Source organism: Canis lupus, chromosome 33 (assembly GCF_048164855.1).
Source record: "Canis lupus baileyi chromosome 33, mCanLup2.hap1, whole genome shotgun sequence".
NCBI lineage: Eukaryota > Metazoa > Chordata > Mammalia > Carnivora > Canidae > Canis > Canis lupus.
Window position 1 is genome coordinate 23,768,717 of NC_132870.1, and position 25,397 is coordinate 23,794,113.

The 25,397-nt window shown below is 37.2% G+C and overlaps 3 long non-coding RNA genes across 19 annotated transcripts in view; 2 read left to right on the forward strand and 1 right to left on the reverse strand.

The window, feature by feature from the left end:
* LOC140623958 (uncharacterized) overlaps positions 1 to 10,962 on the forward strand; it is an 88,367-nt gene extending 77,405 nt beyond the window's left edge. Inside the window, exons 3-4 of the long non-coding RNA XR_012023531.1 lie at positions 9,210 to 9,389; positions 10,402 to 10,962. This is a non-coding gene — a long non-coding RNA (uncharacterized lncRNA). The remainder of the gene's footprint in view (positions 1 to 9,209; positions 9,390 to 10,401) is intronic.
* LOC140623956 (uncharacterized) overlaps positions 1 to 14,876 on the reverse strand; it is a 135,072-nt gene extending 120,196 nt beyond the window's left edge. For 11 of the 16 annotated variants that reach the window (XR_012023525.1, XR_012023519.1, XR_012023518.1 and 8 more), the window contains exons 1-5: positions 14,280 to 14,390; positions 11,901 to 12,016; positions 7,581 to 7,762; positions 6,564 to 6,694; positions 1,675 to 1,804 (exon numbers count right to left, since the gene is read on the reverse strand). This is a non-coding gene — a long non-coding RNA (uncharacterized lncRNA). Of the gene's footprint in view, positions 1 to 1,674; positions 1,805 to 6,563; positions 6,695 to 7,580; positions 7,763 to 11,900; positions 12,017 to 14,279; positions 14,396 to 14,756 lie in introns of those variants that run through there. The other 5 variants (XR_012023516.1, XR_012023514.1, XR_012023513.1 and 2 more) reach the window with 5 other exon arrangements.
* On the forward strand, positions 14,413 to 22,708 carry LOC140623960 (uncharacterized). 2 transcript variants are annotated; one of them, XR_012023533.1, is made up of 3 exons: positions 14,413 to 15,207; positions 20,195 to 20,488; positions 22,560 to 22,708. It is a non-coding gene; the product is annotated as an uncharacterized lncRNA (long non-coding RNA). The 2 variants fall into 2 exon arrangements; XR_012023534.1 differs by having other exon boundaries at positions 20,195 to 20,335.
* The last annotated feature ends 2,689 nt before the right edge of the window (positions 22,709 to 25,397 follow it).

Below are 25,397 nucleotides of genomic sequence, written 5' to 3' on the forward strand. Positions count from 1 at the left end.
CACTTTAAAAATTAGAAAGCTTTTCAAAAGATAGCTAAAAAATAGCAAGGAAATTTTTCTGGAATACTTATCTCAAACAAACATCCTCAAGAGAGTGCAGTAGGGAGGAAGAAATTAATCAGAACCAGCAACTAGAAATAAAAACCTTTTTAGTAGTAAAGAAACACTCAAGATACTAATGCAAAATCATCATATCTGTTGATACAGGAAGTTTGACATAATCTCTATCTGGGCTGCAAATTTTACTTTTTGCCTTCATTTTAATGGGAGATCAAATTGATAATGAATCCAAAAGCAGCCTCTCTATAATTAAAAATTATTTCAGTGCATCAAATTTAGCCTAATGCTATTACTCTGGTCAGGAACTATCAGGTATTTAGGAGGCATATAAAGGAATGTTTAAAATATTTGTGGGTTGATGCTTACCGCCATATGTAATCAGGATATAGTACTCTAAATTTCTTATTCAAACATTAGAGACAAGTGTTAATATAGTCTGATAAAGGTTGAAGTGAATATAATCCAAATCCAAGCATTTCCACATTTACCTTGACCAAAAACATGTTCAGAACATTTTAATATTTGGCCAGCCATGGAAACTAACTTGAAATGCTGCTATAATTTTTTTTATAATTTTTAAAGTCCAACGACTTTCTTTTCTTCTTAAAGAATGAAACTTCTTAGAAAATAGAATTGAAGAAAGTTTGTACTTGATAATGCATTTATGCAGGAATCAATAAGGTATATATAGCATATGATAAAAGTATTAAGATATTGTCTGTGCATAAAAATGCAGATTTCTCAATTTTTATATATCATATTTCTGAATCTGATGTTCCTTATTGCAAGATAACTTTCACCACTGTTGTGTGGGTCATGAGGTCCCGAAAATAGTTCATAGACCACGGTGATAGTAGTTAAGCTGTTGAGAAGTGATGAATACTGGGTATATTTTAAAGCCACAGCCACAGGATTTTCTAACAGAAGGGATATGGGGTGTGAAGGAAAAGAAGAATTCAATAGCAACTACAAGATTTTTGTCTTAAGATCCTGGAATGACACAGTTGACATCAACAGATAGGGCAAACTACAATGGGACAGATTTTGATGGGAAGAGTAGAATTTCAGTTATGAGTATGCTGACTTTGAAATGTTTGTTAGACTTTCAAATAAAGATGTAGAGGATACATGAATATAAAGGTCTGGAATTTGAGAAGTCTAGACATAGCAATACAAGCATGAAAGCTGTCAGCATATGAGTAATATTAAAATCTTAAGAGTCCATGAGGTTGCCAAGGAAGTGAGTACAAATGCTGGAAAGCAGTGGACAAAGAACTCTTTGGGGCACTCTATCATCATGCACTCAGAGAAATGGGAACACCCAGTGAGGAGACTGAGAAGTAGTCCATGAGACAGAAGAAAGTGGTAAGGGAGAATGTAATGTCCTGGAAGCCAGCGAAAGAATGGGCATTAAGGAGAAGTAAATCATTCATAAATCAAAGCTGCTCTTAGGTCAAGTAGAGAACTGAGAATTCTCCATTGTACTTTGCCACATGAGAATTATTAATGACCTCGGTGTGATTAAATCTGAAAAACAGAAGAAAAACCTTGATAATTAAAATACTGTTTAATTGAATTTCATAAGTGTGGTAGGCAAAATAATGATCCACTTACCCACTCTAAGATGTCCAAGTTCTAAGTCCCAGAATCTGTGAATATATTATGTAACATGGCAAATGTGAATTAAAGTTGCAAATGGAATTAAGGTTACTAATCCTTAATTTCATGACCCCGAGATCGTGACCTGAGTGGAAACCAAGAGTCAGATACTTAACTGACTGAGCCAGCCCTCCACAACAACAAAAAAAATTTTGACCAGCAATATCCATTAATGAAGTAAAAACAAAACATCCCAATGAGAGGGAAAATAGACAAATAATGAGGGAAGTCTTGAAATGAGAACCAAATTGTAAAATGAAGGAGGAACAATAAGAATCCTTGAAACAGAAAGCAAGTCAGGCACAACGGCAAGCATATAATGCTACTTAAAACCTCTCATGAGACTGTAGGCTCCTTTTGATTTGATTGTCCCTGTCTCCAAAGAATATCATCATCCCCCAGTTGCCCAAATGACAAACTCCAGCAATCAGCTTTAACTTCTCTTTCTTCCCTTATGCCTGATCAATCATCAGTTCCAATTATCCAATCTCCTTCTCATCTCTCCATTTTCTCAGCTGTTTATATGAATTGGACCACCTCCATTTCTTATCTGGTTCACACTATAGTATCCCAATTTCACACCTGGCCCCAGGTTTCTCCTTTCAGGTCATTCTTCAAACTGCTTCCAAAATGATCTTCTTAATACACAAATCTAACCCTAGTTAAATCTTCCAGTGACTTCCGAAGGCTTTGTCATGAAGTTCAGACTCCCTATCACGAATTATAGAGTAGTTCTTAATGATTCATTTCTTTTCCCTCCTTCCTTCAACCTGCTACTCTATTCCTGAATTATAATGAATTCCTTATAAATCACAATGTTTCTTGCCACTGAACCTTGCACGAGCAGTTTTCTCTGCCCAGAATATACTTCTACACTGCTACCTACCCCCTCCCACCCCTGCCTTCACCTGGCTAATATTTGTATGCTTTGGCTCTCGGCTAACAACTGCACTTTTTCCAAGCAGCTGTCCTTGATATCTGAAATTAGGTCAAGTGACACTCCTATGGACTCCTAAAGTATCCTAGAACCATATGCCACATTGTGATTGCCTCTTCATTTCCCTGTCTTCACACAAAAATATTAACTCCTCGAATGAAGGGATATTATTCTAACCAGAGCTAACTATGGTACCAAACAAAATGCCTGACATTTAGGTTTTCAATAATTACTTTTCAAATGACAAAAAAATATATAACAAATGTATGTGAAGAAAAGAAAGAAAAAAGAAAAGAAAAGAAAAGAAAAGAAAAGAAAAGAAAAGAAAAGAAAAGAAAAAAGGTACAGAATTCACCCTGATTGTTTTCATCTCTGACTTAATGCTGATATTGTTGACTAGAAGGGGGTCACCAAATTTTGCCTAAGAAGCCAGAGCTGTTAGAAATTTTGTAGATATTTATCTGCAGCCGAATGTTAAGTAAGTGTGCAGCACCTAAAGCTACCATTTTTCAAATGAATCTCAGCAGCATTACGGTAATCACAAGATTTCCTGCCATATCCTGGGTAAACATGTTAAATGTTAGTCATAGAACAAATCCTATCACTTTCCTCTTCCCTACTTTCTTTAGGGCTTCATTCACCAGATGCTCCACCCTCAGTCAGCCTGTGTATTTCCTTTCTTCAGTCCTATGCCTGCCTTGGGCTCAGTTTAACTCATTATTGGACACAAGATGCTGACTATAGAGCTGAGGCTGACATATTAGGTTTCCAACTTCCTCTATGTACTCACAGATCATACGTCTTTCTTTTGGATTTTTAGCATGTCAACCAAAAGGACTAGACATTGGGATATTTGGAGGTTTAAGGATTTTATTGTAGAAAACATTTATAGGTGAAAAAGATGCTGGAATGGTTACTAGTATAACATTCCCTAAATGTTAATCATTCTCTCCCATTACCAGACCAGATGTAGCAAAGCAGTGGAAATTTTGCACTTCTGCAATACAAACATTCTTAGATGTTAGATGACATCATGAAAGACCAAAGCCATGATCTATCTCAGTAAGTATGGTTTAGAATGACTTTTGTTCACCATCTCCAAAAAAATCCCATATATGTCCTTTATATGACTTTATATTTTGGCGGTTAAATGCATTTTTGGAACTCAGTGCTGTTAGTGAAAAATAGTAATTATTGTCCAATCACACATCACCCACTGTGGGTTCTCTTTTTTGTGTGTGTGGCCTTTAATCATAGAAACAGATGAGGTTTTTGGTTCCTACTAACTGAAATAAAACTACATCATATTCAGTAGTTTGCAACTTAATAACCCAAAGTTAGAAAAACAGAATCGAGTCTATAGATGAAATCTATCAACACTTCAAACAAGTGGTCATGTAATAAAAAATTCATTGATTTATAGTTTCTCTGTTCTTCATAATGAACTAGTTGACTTTTATGCAAAATATGTGAGTCTGTGAATTTCTCTGTGACGCTATACACATGTTAATCATCCTTTCTATCACAGCTGACAGCTCTTTCCTGACAAGTTTGGTTCCAAGCAAGTTAATCAAAATTTTCAAAATTATAATATTTAGTATTGTTTTGTTTTTATGTGGGCTCTACATCCAGCATGGAGCATGGTGCGGGACTTGAACCCATGACCCTGAGATTGAGATCTGAGCTGAGATCAAGAGTCGGATGCTTAACTGACTAAGCCACTCAAGTGCCCCAAGTATTGTTTTGTTAAGCTTTATTTTTGGTAAGGCAGAAGTTTTTCCATGCAAAAGGATCTCTTGAGAATTATTTTAAAAGTTTTCTTTCTTATCACTGTCATGTTAAGACTTTACTAAACAGAATCACTGCTAAAACAGATCATTAATTGGAAAGTAACACCTTAGGATGCCCACCTCTGACTTCAGGATATCAGATATTACTTTGATTCTGAATAATTAACTTGATATGGAAAAAGCACCATAATAACTATTATTGACAACTGCCATGTCATGTCTGTGTTTCCATGAAGATACAGTCACTTGATTCTCTTGCCTAACAATTACCATTTTGAAATCTGACCTGAGCATTTCTATCTTTGGATCAGTTTTATGCGTTTATATTTATTGTAATTACTACCACATTGAGATTTATTTCTTATGGACTATTTTACATTTCTACCTATCATGTTTTCTTATCCCTTCCCTCCTTTCTTATTGTCCATTGGAAGGATAGACTATTCTGCTGGTCAATTTCTATACTTCTGCTGGATACCACTAATTTATTGATAGCATACATCCAATTACTTTCTCCTACCACTTTTAAACCTATACAAAGCCAAATTTTCCCTTTCTAAAATGTCAGCTGCTCACTCAGAGGGCAAATGTGTATGAGTTAGAGGAAGACAACACTTCCTCAAGAAAAGAATCACTTTAAATTGGTTAGGGGGATTTTCCAGAGCCTTGACCGGCTGCAGCCCCACTAGCCATATGTTCACACATGTTCCCCCCTCAGCATCTCAGACATCACAGTGTGGCAGCACAGACAAGTTCTGGCCTCACCCCCACTCCACCCTACAGGAAGTAAGATAGAAAGGTGAGGGCCAGAATCCAGGCCTTGATTATGTACCTATAATGAAAACGATGCCTCCTTATCTGTGATGCTAGCGTGCAGCACAAACCTGAGGACCTCTATGCTACAGTGATGTCTGAACAAGCCAAATACTTTAGCATAAATTTGCTTCCTCTGGCCTTTCCATGACAGTGTGATCGTCACATAAAACACTTTAGTTCTGGACTGCTTGAGACATATTTTGACTTGCTCTCATCCTTTATTATTTAAGCAGTGAATTTGCCAAGTTAGTTACTCATCCTAACTTCCCTTATGTTATGCATACTTTGTCCTAGAGCAAGAGTTGACAAACTTTTTCTTTTATCAGAAAATAGCCTAGGCTCATGGATTATATACAATCTGCTTGCAACCACTCAACTGAGTGATCGTAGCTGGAAAGAAGCCACAGATATGACATACAGGACTGAGTAGACTGTGTGCCAATAAAACATTATTTACAAAAACGTGTGGTAGACCGGTTTGGGCCTATCTATGGCCTGTGGTTTTCTGACTCTTTCCTAGAGTATTTTCAAAAAGGATCCTTAGGTGGCAAATCTTTTGAAGCACTGTACACATGAGGGTTTTTTTCATTAATTTAAATGATAATCCAGCTGGGAAAAATTCTAGATTCAAATATCTTTCCATTCAACACTCTAAAAATAGTATTCCATTATCCAACATTGCTATTGCCACAGCATGATAACAATGAAATTCTTGTTATCATGATTGAAGCGATCTGCTTTTAATCTCTGGAAGCTATTGGAACTTTCCCCTTAGACTTCGATGTTCTTACATTTCATCATCATATGCAGATGTTTAAGTTCTCATTTACCTATTTTGTTTCACATTGCATGAAACTTGTCAGTTCATCACATGAATATCTTTCTTTAGTTTGAGTAAATCTTATTCATCTTTTTTTTCAACTATTTACTTCTATTTATTGCTTGTCTTGCCATCTGAAATACCGTTTATTCAGATACTAATGTTACTATTCTTTTCCATAATTCTTAAATTTTGGTCACATGGTCCATCTCTTTATCCCTTTCTGATGCCTTTTGAGAAAGTTCCTGGATCTTCTTTTTCTAGCTCTCCAATTTACTTCCATTGTCCCTATTTAGCTATTTAACCCCTCTATTGAGCTACATATTCAAGCTCTATTTTTCATACTAAATATTTCCAATGAATTGTATAAATGACTGCTTTTTGTTTCATATGTCCAATCTCCTAACTGCATCATTTGGGAATTACTTATGAGTAACAGAAAATCTAACTGATAATGGTTTAAGCAAATTAAACTGCTTACCTTTCACAAACAGCAAGAGATGTATAAGTGAGTGATTGCTGGCAGTTTCAAGTGTTAGGATCAAGGTCTCTTCTCCCCACATCTTTCCTTCATAGAGCCCAGATAGTGAGCAACCTCCAGCTATCTTGCAACTGGTAGCAGGAAGAAGGGAGGGCAAAGAGAAGGGAGAGAAAAAGCTATACATTTATCAGGCAAAGATTTTCCCCAGAAATCCTCGACAGACTTCTTATCTTATTATCTACCTTTGTGTCACACATCCAATTCAAACTGCAAGGTCTTCTTGATGATAGGTTTTGGCCTCCTACACTCTTATAGTGGTTGAACACATGGCAAAAGCTCATTCATTGGAAAGAACATTGAGGGAGCCAACCTTCAGTATCTGCCACAACCCTCATTTCTCTAAGATTTTATTTGCTTATTTTAAACTCTTTGTTTGGTTCATGTGTTAATCTAGTATACTTTTTTCCAAACTTTGTTGTGCTTTTAAATAATGTCAAACTTAAAATGTCTTCTTTTCCCCCCTGGTAGGAAATGGTGTTAGAGAGCTTAGCTAGTAATGGATTCCTCTGAGGAGGGTGTGAGCCCAGGGTCTTTCTGTAATGGAGAGGGGCAAGATACCCTTCAAGGGGAAAACCTCTAGTGTTAAGGGCAATACTTCTGGCACCGTTCCTTTGCAATCCAGCATCTCACACTAAAAATCATGTCATCTTCTTTGAAAGGAGAGGAATGGGAGGAATGCTCAGAGGGTGTCTGCACCCACTGTTTGTTTCTTTCCACCCCAGCAAGGCCTGGTGTTATCCAATATCCATTGCTAACGCCATCCTGGCAGCTGGCAAGCAAGCTAAAAAAGACAAGTTACATAGTGACAACTCTCTGGAATTGCTGAAAACCAGCAACCTCCCAATCTTTGAGAAAGTGAGAGAGAGAAATGGGATAAGGAAAATTTTAAATCCACAAAGTAAAAATAAATAAATTAAATAAATAAATAAATAAATCCACAAAGCTTGCTCTTCTTACCAAGTTTCTATTGAATAAATGCTCTTTAAATTGTGACAAGCTGTTAGTTGATTTTCAGAGTTCTGAAAAAGGTGATTTCTATAATTTTTGCCAGTGTTCTTGTTTTTCTGGAGGAATGCATTTTTTGAGATCCTTACTGCATCTTTCTGGAAGTGCTTCTCAGTATATCATTTTTAGAACATCTTTGTAAAAAGACAAATGTAGGTGTTATGGAGGTAGAAATAATATATGATAACCTACTCTTCTTCATGTCAAATATAATTAGCTTCATGATTTGAAAATAGTAAGCCAAAATGACATGATTTACCTATATTCAATAGCAAGCACAAAAGGAAAACAAGAAAAAGTACAGGAATAAATACATAGTATAGAGTAGAACAGCCATCTTCTGATTTTTGTTTTCTTAGACCCTTTCAATTTGGTTTTAATCAGTATGCAAGTCATTTTAGAATTATTCAGATTTTATTTGAAATTATTACATCCTTGAGGCCAAAACAAACTTCATGCAAGTCTCCCCCACTATCTAAAGTAAGAGCATTCCTATGAACACTTTCATAAACTGAAATGGCATGAGGCAAGGAAGCAATTACCATTAATTTACATGGAAAAATACTTGAGCCTTCCCAGATCCAAAAAATAAGTTAACTTGGGATTTTCTGATACCTTAGGAAACGTCTTGCTAAAGGATGCACAAAAAACTCGAGATAAAGCCCAGATGCTCACAGACGCAGTTCAAAGCTATGGCAGTTCAAAGCTGAGATGCTAAGCGAGCGTGGTTCCGGGGGAAGGGGCTCTGTGGGACCACTCTCACCACTCGGGGTGAGCGCCGCCTCTGTAACTGCTCCTTGCAAATACAACACTGAAGGCGATTTTCACTTTTCACCTTTCTTCGATAAAGCAAAAATCCTCTTTGGATTTCTTTCAGTTAGTAAAAAAAAGAAGGGTACTAATGTAGGTCTTTCACAAAAGTGAAGTGGCATAATGTAAACTTTTGAAGGATGGTTGATAACTGTATTAGATTCGAAATAATCTGGTAGAAATGAAATGCATCTTTAAAAACTGTTTACCTTCATTTCTAAAAAGTATGGAGTTTTTCAAAATACTATGCTTATTCTGCCACTAAAGACAGCATTTGTCTTATTAGTATTTATTATACCTTTAGGAGTCCAAGTTTATTAAATTATTAAAATATGTCATACACTTAAAAGCGAGCAAGCTAAAACACAGAAAAATCAGATCAATTTGCATTTTTAAGACATCAGAGAGAAAAACTAAGAACAAAGCAAAGAAGTAATATGCAACCATTAAAAAAATACAATGGAATAAGTTGATGAGAAAGGAAAACCCCATTATAGACGAAGAGGACAGACATTGGCTTTCAGCAGAAAGAACAGAGTAAGCTAAATTAGTAAATTCAGTCTTGCCAGTTAGTTTGGTTCCCAAGAGGGACTCTGTCCTCCCTGCTGTTTTGGATGTGGCTTCCTCTCTACTACGATGAACTGTGGAGAGTCAGTTCTGCCAACACTCAGTTCATTTTCTGGGTTAGACACACTGAGTGAGGTAGCTGTTATCCAAGTGTATCAGCGGGAGAAGGTGAACTAAGGTCCTCCTATGCTGCCTCCTTTCCAGGCTCCTGAAACTAGAAAATTCAGCTGAACTATGCTGGTCAGCCATAATTTTGAGCTGAAGAGAAACAATGAAGAGAAAATCTATAGAACAATGACATGGTATGTGTTCTTGCCCTCTGTCAACACCGAGAATGAGGAAAGACCAGAACAGAGGGACTCTACGTGCAACTAATGAGCTCAAGTAAGACTACCTTGTACAGACTCTATTACTAGTTGCTTAACAATAGGAAACGCTCAATCTTACACTGACATTACGAAAAAAACCACAAGCAAATGTAGCAAGCAGTAAATAAGTGCTAAGTACTGTGACTTCTGGTTAGCTTCACCCTGGTGCAAAATCTGGCGGACGAAGTAGAGGAATTTCTGCCCAAGGTACTGAATGTTATTACAAAGAAAGAGAATGTGAACCAAAGGATACAATCAAGCCAAAAAATAAGGAAAAGAAGGGTTTTATTTGAAACCTAATGAAGAGGTGCAGAGAAGTGTCAGACTATGTGGCATCAGTGATTTCATAGAAATCTGACAAGTCACACTCCCTACGGGGTGATCCATCAACTGCTACTCAAAATGAAGCCCTGAGCATGTCTCCTTTCCCACAGCTCCATAACTGCCAGGGTCCACCTCCCTTGCAATTGCAAAAGCCTTAGACTTTCTCCTTTATAACCAGTCACCAGGGAAATAAATACGCAAGCAAATGAAATGAGATGTACTGGCTACCAAGTCTGAAAATCTGTAACATTACAAATCCTCCTTGGTTAATCAGTGTCCCTCCCCGTCTTTAGTTTGTCTTTAGGCAGAGCCTCTGTGACAGGTAATTTTTTTCACCAAGGACATTTTGTAAACCCTTCAATCTGTGCTGAAAGAGGTTAAGAGACCATAAGATTACTGGTCCATACCTCCAAAGACAAACTTTTAGGGGGAATAAAGAAAGCATTCATAAATTTGCTTTTCTTTGCTTTTCTTGGTATCTCCAGGTAAAATTTTGAGTCTGAGTATTTACATAGAAGATAGGTCATTGGGGTGATGAAGGAGAGAGGTGTCTCAGATTGTTAACTATGCTCCAAAATCTTCTAGGTGCATAGACTAGATTCCTCACTCCCCTCCAACTAGGTGAAGCCATTAAACATGAATGCATGTGATCCAAGTCCAGCCCATACAAACCAGCTAATCCTTTCTCCTCTCTTCTTTTCCAGTGGAGACACCCTCAGGATGAACTTGAAAGCCATTCCTTGAAGAAGGCAAGACTTAAATCAACCTCAAGCCTCATGATAAGTGGAAAGCAGCATCTCTGATCTATGGACCCTCTAAAGCCTATTACATGAGTCAGGAATATTCTTCTAATATGTTTAAGCCATTACTCATTTAAGAGTGTATTTATGATAGCAGTTCCCTACCCTAAGTATAGAGAATGACTGAAGTAGGAAAGCATATTGCAATGCGTATAAGCTTCACCTATATTAAGCGGTTTTAACTCCTTTGAGTTAGACTTTCAATACTTCACTCATTGTAAGAACACAGGCTAAGGTCAGTAAAATATCCTAAGATTCTAGAAGTTAATTTACTAAGTAAGCACAGAAGCTCAGTGAAGCCACAGCAATTGATAGGGAGTTCTGGTAGTGTTAACAACTTGTTTACTTCACTTCTATTAAGACTTCAGGTGAATCATGAAGGGATATTATCTCTTAAAATGTAATATCAATCGCTTCTCGGCCTTTTGGCTAAGATCAAGTGTAAAATGTAATATCACAGGGAAGACAGTGTAAGTAGTTGAAGAACATTGATAAAACTTAAATATTTGGTTATGGAATTGTATGTGGTGTTTGAAGGTTTCTGTTTGTGAAATGTATGTATTACAAATAATAATAATTACAAATAAAAATTTCAGAAACTGGAAAAAATGAAATATCACATTTCTGGACACGCTAAACAGCAATCAAAGGCTAACAACCACAGCTCTGGAGTAGGAAAGGGCTGCAAATCATCACACTATTAATCAGGACATCTAAATGCTTAATTTGTGTCCAACACTGTCAGAAATGGAGGAGAAGCAAAGGGCTCACCGTGTTACCTGAAACTGGATTCATCTCTTGATAGATGTCAAACCAAAAGACACAATCAAGCCAAAGAATAAGAGAAGGAAGGGTTTTATTTGCAACAAGTAAAGGATAACACCAAGGGAAATTTACCAAACCAATGTCTCCTCGAATAACCCCTTTATGAGTCTTCACAATTTCAGAAACTGAGGATGAGAAATCCAATATTATGACAAAAGATGCTCCCATTATTCGTATCACTCAAGAAATTCCGAGACTTTTGGGAAACTTTTGAGCCAGAAACCTTGGATGATTTGGTCACCTGAGTGATAAATATTATATTTCTTATGAATCACAGTATCTCCATACTATGCATTAGAAAGATATATATGTGGGTACAACTTAACTTCAGAAAAGCTTCATGGAGGATAAAAAATTAAGGTTTGGATATGGGGAGAAATGGTGGACAGACTGGAGAGAAGGGAAACCCATGTTTAACACTTCAACTGAGCTCCCAGCAGCACCAGGATTTCTTCTGAATTGCAGAAGAACTGATACCCAAGTCTTCCAAGGTATTCCTGGGCTATGCCTTAGCAGAAAAAAAAAAAAATGTTGCACATGCAAGAGTTTAGGAATCTAGTTCCACTTTAATTACTTACTATTTGTATGACCTTGAACAAATCCCTCTGTGCCTCAGTGCTCTTTTTGCTGCTGGAATAGTAAGGCCAAGACTGCTTGTCTTACAGGACCAAATTGGTCAATGAACATAAAAACCCTAGGAAATATGGGAAGAGCAATTCACATGTAAGCCACTATTGTTGCCTTCCTCACTGTCTCCCCTGTTATCTGCAGAGGCAGGGGAGGGAACTGACACATAGATGATTTCTTTCATCTTTAGAATCATATAGCAGTTTGTGGAAGATAAGCTTTCTCCTACCCCCTTACCTAGATACAGGGCTGCACAGTGGGCCCAGGGCATCAGCCATGGTTACACAGTTCACTTAGTGTCAGACAGCCTTTGGGGACAATTTGAAGACTTCCTGGATGAACACATATCTCTTCATAGATTGGTTGTACCACCTGTTTCCATAGCAACTTTAGATACATTTCACATTCACCCACTTTCTGTTCCCATTCACTGTAATATCTCTTTAACAGCAAGAGACAGAAAGTTTAATAAAATAGAAGCATTTTAATAAATGGAAGGATAATTTACACGGAAGCTTTTGGCATTTTTGGAGTCCCTAGAGTTCTCTCTGTACGTTACAGTAGACTCGGAGTTTTTTGTTTAAGGAGAATGGAGGAAAGTAGATGCTTTTTATAAAATTTTTTATAAGAATGTTGAGACAACATTGCCACACAAATCCTCTGTCATGTTTTATATAAACAGACTGCTGACCAGCATTTCATTCTCCTTGATGTCCTGAAAGAGAAAATGCATATTCCAAGTCCTCATTGGCCACACGTACGTCTTCATGACTATCTCACGCTGTCCCTTCTTCCCAATGCCTGGTTGTGGTGGGAGGAAGTCCAGAGATGGGGCAAGGATCACAGCCACACCAAGACTGGTCTATCAGGGTGCTGAGCAAGCTAACAACAATTCTATGAGGTAGTAGTGTTTTCTCCAATGTTCCGTTTAAGGTTATTGAGGCTCAGAATATCTACCTGACAGTGTTGTAAAGTATATAGTGACAGAGCCAGGATCCAAACACACTCACAAGTATATCTTGAGCATGTGGACTTGACCATATTTTGGTGACTGTACTGTCCACATAGCAGAATCATCATAATTCTGAACAATGATTAATGATTCTGGTTCTTAGTTGGGTTCCTCCAGAAATCAGAACCTGAGGCAAAGACTTGATGCAGGTAGTTTATTTAAGAACTGAACCCAGGAAGCAGGAGCAAATAAGTGGGTATCGATAGTAAGACAGGAGAGAGGAAAACTATTGCAAGCTGTCTTTTCAAGGTCACAGATGGATTCCCCTAGGACAGATTCTTTTCTCTACCAGGACCTCTGAGAAACACATAGAATGCCTTCCGGAATTATCCAGCTGTCAATGGAAGGCTGGAACCTTTACACACTAATCTACCTCTACCTCCGTTGTCTGAGAGTTTTCCCTAGGCATGTTAACTCTCCTGCAATTTCTGGATGTTGTTTTGCACAATATAACAGGCCCCTACAGTCAGAGAAGACCCTGGGGTAAAGCCCAGAAAGACCCATACCTGGCCTCCAGGTGGCACTTGGCTGGGTTGAGTTGAGACTGAGCTATAGGAGACCTGTAGCCTTAGCCACTACTGAAATTAAAGCTGGACCCAGAGGCTATAGTCCAGGCACCAGCATGTGAGCTGTACTGTAAGTCCAGCATATTTCACAACTTGCTGAAATAACTATTGATTCATCCTTGTGATTTATACATTCATACAAACATGAACATGACCGTAATTACAGTTATGGAGCAGCACTATCACAATACACACAACTGACTTAGCAGTAGCTTCTCTGGAGCAGTGATCATGGCCTCAGTGTGGGCTCTGTGGACCTTGCTCTTCTCCTGGTCTCATCACTAGAAAGTCTGTATACACAAGTTCCTTAAACTCAGTGTCTTTCAGCTTCCTCACCTTACAAAATGGACATAATAAAATTCACCTCATAGTCTGAGGTGGGGCTAAATGAAATAATACATGTAAAGTACTTAGAAGGGTGCCTGGATATAGTAAGTACTCAAAGGGATGGATAGAATTTTATCAAATAATTCGCAATTATGAACATAACCGTTTCCTTCTCTCATAGCACGTGGTGAGTGCTTAAAAGCACTCTATGTCTTCCCATTTATAATTATAATACGCTAACCAAAGCTTAAAACAAAATAACTACAAGTCCAGAAACCAAACACCATGATGACAGGAAATTTCGCCACCCCAAGCCCTACATTTTCTTGGCACTTTGTCTCAGAATAATGAAAAGTGTTCTGTGGCATTCCTCTCTCTCACAAGCCACAGCTAAAGGAAAAGATCTCAAAGGCTCATATTCCCACCTGGTAAAAATCTTTTACTCTGATGGAATAACAGCTGGTTAGAAAGGGGGAAAATCAACCCACGCAGGAGCTGAGTAGCTTCTGGTCTCCATGGTAACAGTGTGTCATAATCTGACCCCTTTCATCACCTGATTCCCTTAGGATAAAGAAAGAGCAAGGAGACAAAAATCCTAAGACAAAAAAAAGTAGTCATTTGTGCAGTAGATGACGACAGGTCAGCAAACAGAGCCAGGAGGTGATTCTAACCACCTACCGTTACGTGACATTTCCTCAGAATTATTTTTTCAGTAAGGGTGATAGGTTAGTATTGATCAAGCAGAGCCTAGTTGAAATTACTTACCCCCTCCTACCTTGTACGCCATGGCACATATGTAAGATGGCATCCTGGGGATAGGGGACAGTCTACAGACAAGCCACCATTCATAGCAAGATAATTGGTCTCCACAGGGGTGAAATTTATGATACTTTTCTTCTTACCATGAGCTTTTGCTTGGTTTCTAGGAAAGACGTTAAACATCTTTTGAATGATCAGAGCTACATAGCTCAAAGGCAAGTCCAGGAACTCCTACATCAGAATCCCTGGGCGCACTGTACAGATTCCCAGGGCCGATTGTCAGAGATTCTAGAAAAGCCAGTTTGGAGTAGAGCCAGAGAAGTTGTATTGAACCAGAAGCTCCAGGCATTTCCTGTGCACCCTACAGTTTGAAACCATTCAGAGCTGGAGGATTACTCAAAAATCCAACTTTAGCTAACTTTCCTTCACTCTGCTATCTATGTTGGCATTCAAAAGACCATTTATAAATGTGACAGATGCCACTTTTCTACAGATGACCTACAGAGATAATCCATTTTTGAGACAAAAAATATAGGGAAGCCTTCAAAATCACTGAAGTGAAAGGGAACAAAAATCTATTTTGGAAAAATAACTGTAAGTTAAAAGTGAAAAGTGTAATCTTTGGTTTGACTAATTTCATGTAATTTCCTATATTGCCTACCAGTTATAATAATGCCCAACTAATCAGAGCAAAGAATACCTTTTATTTCTTATAAGACAGAATTTTTATGTTAAACGACAGAAAAAAACATAATGCTATAAATCACTACCTTATTTCACATCTGAAAAATTGAAGAAGTTACATTTAGATGCCCATCCAATTTTAATCATACGTCATATATTCAAATGTTTACTAAGAACCTATTAAGTGCGAGGTGGCACTTTATGTGCTGGAGTTAGAGAAGTCAAAACCCCTACCATGTTAGAGTTTACATTTTAGGAGGGAAGACAGGCAATATAAAGTTAAGTAAAATAGCTACTAGGTCACATGGGGAAAAGTGCTACAGAAAAATATAAAGCAAGGAATAAGAGGGTTGCAGTTTTTAATAACCAGTACGAGAAGACCTTAAAAAAGAAGATAGCATTTGAATAAAAATCTGAACATGATGAAGGAATAAGTCTTACAAATATTGGGGAAAAGAATGTTCAAGGCAGAGGAAATAACAAGTGCAAAAGCCAAGGCAGTAATATACTTGGCCTATCAGAAGAATGTTCCAAGGTTAGTGTGAGGGAAGGAAGTGAATGAGGGAGAAAGTAGTAGAAGTTGAGGTGACACATAACAATTTCAGCACAGGACGCAAGTTGTATGACCTTTGACATTTATTCCAATTGTGATGGAAAGAAGCTACAAGATTTTGCACCGAGAAATTACATTGACTGACTTATGTTTAAAAGGATCATTCTGGCATCTGAATTGAGAAAAGATTATCAGAGACACAAGGATAGAAAAAGGACACAAGGTAGAAAGTATTCCAGTCTTTCACGGAGAAATGATGTTGGATAAGACTAGACTGGCAGTTTTGGGGTGATGAAAAATGGTAAGGTTCTAGAAAAAACTTGAAGGCAGAGCCAAACGAATTTGTGAAAGAAGCAGATGAGATCAAGAAGGGTAAGTCATGGCTTTTTATTTGAGAAATTGGAAAGAATTTCCAAAATTGGAGCGGCATTTTACTGGATATGGAAGATTGGGAGAAGAAGGTTTGAGGACACATTGATATTAAATCATCTATTAGACAGCCAGGTAGCAATGTCAGGTGGACGGCTGGATCTATAAGACTGAAATGCAGGAGAGATACCTGGTTGGAGGTAGAGATTTGCAAATCACCAGTCTGGGTGCTGTTTCCTAGAGTGTGAGTATAAACAGAAAAAAGAATCTCAATGTCTAAATACTAGAGTACTTCAACGTTTGAAGATCAGGGATCTGAGTAGGAATCATCAAAAAGGGACTGAGGAGTGGCCAGGGAGGTAATAGGAAAAGAAAGTCCTTGAAACAAAGTGATGAGCACATTTCAAAGAGTGGGAGTGATCAAGATGTCAAATGCTTCAAAGTTGGTAGCATGAGGGCTGGGAACTGACAATTAGATTTAACAGCATGCAGGTGAATAATAGTCTTCACAAGGGCAGTTAGATATACTGGTGGGATTAAAATACCAGTTTTTTGGAATTAAAGAATGAATAGAAGAGGAATTGGAAAGAAGCAGTATAAAAATTTAATTTCAAAACTTCAGCTGTAAATAGGAGCTGAGAAAAGGAATGACAATGGAAGGAAATATGAGGTCATCAGAAGTGACTTTTTTCCCCTTTCTTTTCTTCCTTTCTTTAATATGAGATTTTAGGGTATATCTGCAGCCTAAGAATACTCAAGTAGAAAGGACCAATTTGAATACAAGGGACAAGAGGCAAGAATTACTGAGCAATGTCTCTGAATAGACAAGGGATGAGAGCTAATAGTCAAGTGGAGGCATGAGAATTTTTTCTCTTTACTAACAAATTGTCCATCTGTAACATCAGAAGAGAAAGACGCATCTAGCTGTGTGGAAGTGGTTGTGGAACCTTATAGAAGTTCTCTGCTGTTTGCTTTTTTCCTCTGGGAAAACAGATAATGAGCTCATCTGTAAGAAGGATAAAGAAAAAGAGCTTTGGAGGTTTGAGAAGAGCATATGGCTGGGAATTATGTCGTGGTCTAGGAGACTGGGAGGGAATGAATTTGAGAATTGTAATGCGACTATGCCAGCAGCACAGGAGGCCCCTTGATGAATGTAAAGTGAAACTAGTTAACCACTGTGACCTAAATATTCAGGGAAAGTGTAAGTTTAAGAGTCAAATTTAAAGGTTTGATTTAGCCATCATGAAAAACTCCCTAACTCATTTATGAAAATTCCCCATTTAATCTTGACAGAAATCAGTTTGAGTATTTCTCATTCTTCCCCAGAAGTGCTGAATCATTATTATTACCCCTGTATGCCAGATGTGAATTTTGGAGAGTTTATTGCTGAATATATTGGCATTTCCCTTTATAAGACAGTGAGGTATATTTTTTAAATACCTCACTTCTTCCAATTCCTATCCTTTATTCCATGGTATGAAAATCTCTATGGCATGATTTAAGGTGACATACTTTTTAAGTTTATTCCTACCAGTACCATGCTAAATGCAACTCAAAGGAAATCATTCTCAATCTTGAACTTTTGAGTTTACGGGGACCAAGGGCAGGACACTCCAAGATGGTCCACTTTAACATATTGGATTTTAAATAAAAGTTTCTTAAAAGAGCCTGTGCAAGAAAGGCACTCAGCCTCTCCTCTGTCCTCCTGAAAGCTGAAAAGAAATCTCCCATGTGAAGGTACCCCTCCCTGTACCAGGAGGTAAAGAGACATCCTAATCACCAGAGATGGAAAACTTAGAGCCAGGAAGGATATATGAACAATTCTTGTTACTTTTTATGAATTTACTTACCCAAATTTTGTTGGGCATTCCTTACTAATTGAAGCTTCCAATATTAAGTTTTCCTTTGTCAATTCCTCACAGATTTATTATCTTTGTCTTTGTCTCTTTTGTCTAAAAGGTATAAGAACTACCTGCCTTGGTCAATTCGTTATTCAATTTCATTATTGGGGGGTGCCTGAGTGGCTCAGTTGGTTAAGCGTCCGACTCTTTATTTCAGCTCAGGTGGTGATCTCAGGGTCGTGAGATTGAGCCCCGGACTGGGCTCTGCACTGGGCATGAAGGCCGCTTAAGATTCTCTCTCTCTCCCTCTCCCTCTGTCCTTTTTCTTTTTCTTTCTCTCTCTCTCTCTCTCAAAAAAAAAAAAAATCCCTATGCACTTAATTAAACTCTGGGCTTTTTTCCTGTTAATCTTTTTTATGTCAATTTAATACTTAGTCCAGCTGGAAGAACTTGAAGGATAGAAGAAGAATTTTTCCTTCCCTTCAAGGTCTTAAATATTTATACCAAAGAATGATACAAAATTTCTTGAAGCTGAATTAATTTTAGTTCCAGACCATATGGCTTATTACATATAATTTACTAATGGCAAGAGAAATAAAACTCAAATTAACCAAGAAAGGATTTTACAGCTCAGAAAGTCAGAATGTTTTATATGAATCACAGGAATTCCTACAGTCAGTTCTGCTTCTGAGTTCTTCACAAATCATGAGTTTTCATTCATTGCTACTAATTAACACTCTGCTTCACATCTTGCTGCATTTCCCATTCATCCATTGGTTTCTGGGCAGTGACTCAAGTTAAGCTGTGAGAGAGAGGTATAGCTGGCATTTAGTGAAAAAACCTAGACTTATAGCTGCATTCTGATTTCATAGACCCCACCTGCTATCATCAAGAATGACAGCTTCTTCTGCATCTTCTCCATAGTTGATATGAGAGACCTGTTATCAGTTTTTCGAAACTTAAAGTTGGTAAGAAAAGGGAAGAGCAATATACCAATGCCCACTTTATGAGACTTAAACATATATATTTTTTTTTCATTTTATGATATCTTACAGTTTTTTATTCAAGTGAATCTCCCTGTTTGTGACAGATTTGGGTCACATGTGTAAATTATCTAACAATGGGTATTTGTTGTTAGAGCCCTAATTATAGCATGTCCCTATACATAAGTGGAATTCACTTGGCCATTCTGGTAACATGATGCCATTTCAGGGGCTGCCTGTGTCTCGTTTGTTAATCCTTTGACTAATTTATTAAAAGGCTAGCCTGTGTGCTATGATGGTAAATAATTATTTCCAAGTATGTACTAGTTTCATAAAAATATTTCATATTTGCCTTTTAAAAATCTCTTCAAGATTCATTTACCAATTAACACACCATTGAATTGACATGTCTCCCACACTGTGAGTGCTCTGTGTCATTTTGATTAAAGTGTTACATTATAAAATCTTCCTTCTGATGATCCATTAAATAGAAAGTAGTTTGGATGCTGGATAAGAGCATGCCCTACACTGGGTATTATACTATATGTTGGCAAATTGAATTTAAATTTAAAAAATAAATTAAAAAAATAAAACTTGACTTTGAAGAATGAACCTCAAAGAAGGAAAAAAAAAAAAGTATGCCCTAGAGTCAGGTTATCAAGCTCAGTCCTCACTGCAACTTTTGGTAGCTTTGTGATCCAGGGAAATTGACTTACAGTCTGTGAGCCTTACCTGTAATATGGAATAATTATAGCACACATGTCATAATGTCATGGTGAGGATTAAACACACTAAATCATATAACATGCTTAGCACCTTATGCCTAACAAATAGGAAGAATTCAGTAAGATGAGTTTTTACCAAATTTGTAGCATAAATATACTTATCCAGGCTGTATAATATATTGAAACTATTTAGAGTGAAGTGATTCCCAATTCTTCCGCTTACAAGTTACCTAACCTCTCTGAGGCTCAGTTGTTTCTCAGTTGTTAAAATGGGATAGTTCTTACATCGAGGAGGAATTCGTAAAACCTCCTATTATAGTTTTTGATACTTTTTTAAGTATTCATTAAAATTCCTATCTATATTAATTTGTCAACAAAATACTACAGAATGGATAGGTTAAACAACAGAATTTTATTTTTTCACAGTTCTGGAGGCTGGAAGCCCAAGATCAAGCAAGATGTCAGCAAGTTTGATTTCTTCTGAGGCCTCTCTCCTTGAATTGCAGATGGCTGCCCATGTCCTCACATGGTCTTTCCCCTGTGCACACACATCCCTGGTGTCTCTCTGTGAGTTCTAATCTCTTCTTACAAGAACACCAGTTAGATGGGATTAAGACCCAACCTAATGGATCTTACAGTGAGTCTATGTTTAACTTCTTGAAGAACAGCAAACTGTTTTACCACAGAGGCTGCAGCATTTTACAATCCCACCAACAATGTGTGAGTTCCAATTTCTCCACAAAATCGCCAAACTTATTTCCCATTTTTAAAGATTATAGTCATTCTTGTGAGTATGAAATGGTGCCTCATGGTGGTTTTGATTTGCATTTTCTTAGTGATTAAGGATTGTGAACATCTCTTCATGTCCTTTACTCTATTTGAATGTCTTCATTGGAGTCAAGTCCTTTGCCCATTTTGGAATTGGGTTTTTACTGTTGTTGAGTTTTAGGTGTTCCTCATATTGTCTCAATCCCTTATCAAAATGTGATTTGGGAATATTTTTTTCCCATTCTGTGGGCTGTCTTTTCACTTTCTTGGTAGTGTCTTTTACATAAAAGTTTTTAAATTTGATGATGTACAATTTATTAATTTTTTTCTTTTACTGCCTATGTTGTTGATATCATAATCATTAAATCATTGGCCAACCATAAAAAAGGAGGAGAGTTACTTTCAATTTATAAATTTGGGGGAAATATAGTTCAGGCCATAACACTATTCTTCATATCAGATAATTTAGATACCACAAAAAAACAAACAAACAAAAAAATCAAACAAACAAAACCTAAAGAAATAGGAGTTAAATACTCCCATTATCACAGCCTGAAGAAAGAGAGGCATTTTTGTATAATAACTTCCTATTCCTACAATAAACTGTAAACTTTATTTACCTACCCCTGATCATTTCTTAAATCCTGAAATTTTAGGTTGTGGTTCTTTAAAAAAAAAAAAAATGGGGGTCCTTGGGTGGCTCAGCGGTTTAGTGCCTGCCTTCAGCCCAGGGCGTGATCCTGGAGACCCAGATCGAATCCCACATCAGGCTCCCTGCATGGAGCCTGCTTCTCCCTCTGCCTGTGTCTCTGCCTCTCTCTCTCTCTCTGTGTCTCTATGAAAAAATAAATAAAATCTTAATATATATGTATATATATATATATATACATATATAATTTATTTATGCATTTATTTAAGAGAGAGAGAGCAAGCGAGAGAACACGAGCTGGGGTGGAGGCCACAGAGGGAGAGGAAGAAACAAACTCCCCACTGAGCAGGGAGCCTGACTGGGGCTAGACCCTGGGACTCCAAGATCAGCTGAAAGCAAACGTTTAAGCAACTGAGCCACCCAGGTACCCCTTAAATAGTGATTGTAAAAATACATCCACTCTAATAAAATGTTATTACAGTAAAACATTATATATTGACTCATATATTTTTAAAATATTGGACTTGTTATCCATAAGCAATGCATTTGATTAGCAAATTAACAATGTGAAGAAGAATTAGAATACTGTTAACTGAGAAGAATGTTTAAAAAATATAACAGAAAAAAAGAAAAAAATAAAAAATATAACAGGATTTTTTTTTAACCAGAATTGATAATATTAACTTGCCAAAAACAACTTTGGCAAACATATTCCCTTCCCTACCCAATAGTCATTCACTCTCCTTCGTGCCAAGAAACCCTCTTATGTTCACCCTTCTTCAAGAAGCCTTTGGCCACAGGGAAAGTTGAACTCTCCCAGGCCCTGAGGGTGAATCATGACTGGCCTAAAGGGCAGCACAGTCATTCCACTTACCTTTATAGTGATTGGCTTAAGTGTAGATCAATGAACCTGATGGGAAGTCGGCAAAGAGCTCTGGAATAAAGGAATATAAGAAAAGGCCACTTTCTTCCCAGTACTGTAATATGAGGCCATGATCCTTGGAGCTTCTGCCACCATCTTGTCCTCCAGAACTAATTCCTTTTTCCCTCTTCTAAGACTATGCACAAAACAGAACAAAGTCTCTGAAATCAGAGACTAACCATTCCCAATACAGAAATTAATTTTTAAAAGAAATTAATTTTAAGAACTGCTAATTGTTAAATGAATAGGAACTAAAAAGGAATCAGACTTTATACCATTATAGACTAGTTCCCTCTATCCCTCACCCCACCTCCAACTACTATACTTAACTATTATTGTCCTCCATACAACTTGATTTTTGCCTATTCCAAAATGATTCAGATTGAATAGTGACTATTATATGCTCACTTCAATGTCCAGATTTGTGCTCATAATCTCTTTTAATTTACCAGTGCTTATGGGATGCCTGGGTGGCTCAGCGGTTGAGTGCCTGCCTTCGGCCCAGGGCGTGATCCTGGAGTCCCAGGATCAAGTCCCACATCAGGCTCCCTGCATAAAGCCTGCTTCTCCCTCTGCCTGTGTCTCTGCCTCTCTCTGTGCGTCTCCCATGAATAAATAAATAAAATCTTTTTTAAAAAAAATTTACCCGTGTTTCAAGATTTGTCATGTGTCTCCTATATGACCCTATTGTCTATCTATCTGTGATCCAGCATCATTTCACAATGGTCATTTTCCTTGAGTTCAATAAAGTTATGGTTCTTCATAACTCCTAAGAAAGATAAATTTACCCATCATTCTGTTTTCAAGGAGCTGGGAACAAAAGATGTGACAAAACAGGTCAGAAAAAAAAATTGATCATGTTGACTATGCTCTATAACCTAGTAATCACACAAACCAAAGTGGCAAGATGATCACAGAGATCATTTGGTGACTGGACTCATTACCTTAAAGAGCAATTTAGTAGGAAAGAACAGTTCATCTTGTTCAGTGAATGGGAAATGTCGGAGTTTAATAGTTATCACTTTTATAGCATCTGTGGCCTAGCATACAGGAAAAAAAAAAGAATCATGAAGTTTAAATCCAGGTGATAATTTATGTCTGGTAGACACATTATTAAGTAAGCACTTAAGGTTTTAATTTGAATAAGTTAACACTCCCCTCCTGGACTAATGCTGTTCCTATCCACTTTTGAGGGAATATGGTAAGGAGGAGAGAAATAGTGAAGAAGTGAGAGGAAGTTTTTTGGTCACCAGTTGACAACTACTCCCACTTCTTACACTGATTCTAAAAAGCTCTGAGAGTCATATCATCTCTGAAGAAAAGGAATTTACGTTTAAAATATGGAAGATTATTCTTCATCTTATATAAAGCAAATTTTTCTTGGCTAGGCTATAGACTTAGAAGTAGCTGGAATACCCATTCTTTCCAATAGCTAGAGTAATGACTTTTATCTTCAAGTCTTCATGGAAGCTCTTGAGCCAGTAGAAAGGACAGACAGATGGAAATCCCCAGAATCAGCAGTAGTGGAACAAGAATTGGTTTAATGTTCCATTTAATGGCAGTTCAGGGGCTTTAGTGTAATTACACTCAATATTCTTATCTTCAACTTTCTTAAAAATACACCTCATATTTTAGAGCAAAATTAGAAATATAAATTAGCATGAAGAAAATAAGAGGCAGTATGGCATACAAGATAACAGTAAAATTCCAGGATCAGACACAGTTGAGTACAAAACCTAGACGCTCCCATTTCTCGCTGTGTCAACTGGGGAAGCGATTTAACTTCTCCAAGCCTCAGCATCCCCATTATATTAGAGGATCTAAGCATTTTTACTTCAGACCATTGATTTAAAGATTACATGAGATTATGCATGTAAAGCATTTCCCAGAGTGCCTGCGGTTGCTAAGCACCCAAGAAATAGTACTGATTATTGTGCTACGACTACTAATGATCTATATCCCCATCTCGCAAATAAGCACTATTAATGTTTTGGCATGTAGGCTTTCATTTTATTTTCTATTTGCATACTTCACATATTTTTTTATTCAGTAATGGGATCATACAATGCCATAATGTCTGTAGTTCATTTTTTTAAAACAATCTTCCCATGTCGATAAAGTTCCACAATATAATTTCCAGTGGCTACTTAATACTTTCTTTTATAGCTCTACAATAATTTATTTCACTGATCCTCTTATTGCTGAGCCTTTAGGATGCATCCAAATTTTGCTATAATAAGCAATGCCATGATAAATAACATTGCACATAAATACTTCATTATAATCCTCACTGAGTTAAAATTCTAGAAGTGAAATCACTAAGTCAAACAAAGTGAATGCACACTCTCTGAGATTTTTTGACACATTTTGACAAATTTTCTTCCAGAAAAGACTCCCACTGAGAATATGTGAAATTCTCTTTTTCTGAAACTATCCACAGCACTAGGTATTATAATTTCACCTTCAAAGAGAAAAGGCATTGCCAATATGATACCAGTGAGAAAGTGTTTCATTGCTGTCAGTGTGAAATAAAAGCACTCTATTGGCTAACTAAAATCTTCTAATTGCTATGTTCCAACTGAAGTTTATTCTGGAGAAGGAATTGACAAACTATGGCCCACAGACCAAATCTCACCTGCCGTCTACTTTTGCACATCCACAAGGTAAGAAATGTTTTTACAGATGAACACTTGCAATCAATTTGATTATAGGCCATGCTAACTTGAACTCCAATTAAGCAAAACGTTATTTAAAAAAATTCAGGGACACCTGGGTGGCTCAGCGGTTAAGCATCTGCCTTCAGATCAAGACGTGATCCTGGAGTCCTAGGATGAGTCCCACATCGGGCTCCCCTCGAGGAGCCTGCTTCTCCCTCTGCCTATGTCTCTGTCTCTCTCTCTGGGGCAGAATAAATAAATAAAATCTTAAAAAAAATCAATTCTTCTCATTAGCCAACCTGTATTATGAAAACTTGTATCCAACAATCATTATTACATTTTGAATTTTTTCAAAACATTTTGTGGAAATTTGTTTGCTTTCATATTATATAATTATCTGCAAAATAGTCTCAATTTTGCACCGTGGCACACGAGGCATAAAATATTGACTATCTGGCTTGTTTATAGAAGAAAACGCCAACTCCTTTTCTAGAGTCCCAAATACAAATATGAAAGCAAAATGTGTTTTTAAGGATTTCACCTCATATTAGAGTGATAAATTTATCAAGGATATTCATTTATTCCACATAACTGTGATGCTCAAACCTGGAGTTATCAGGTTTCCTCAGAGAT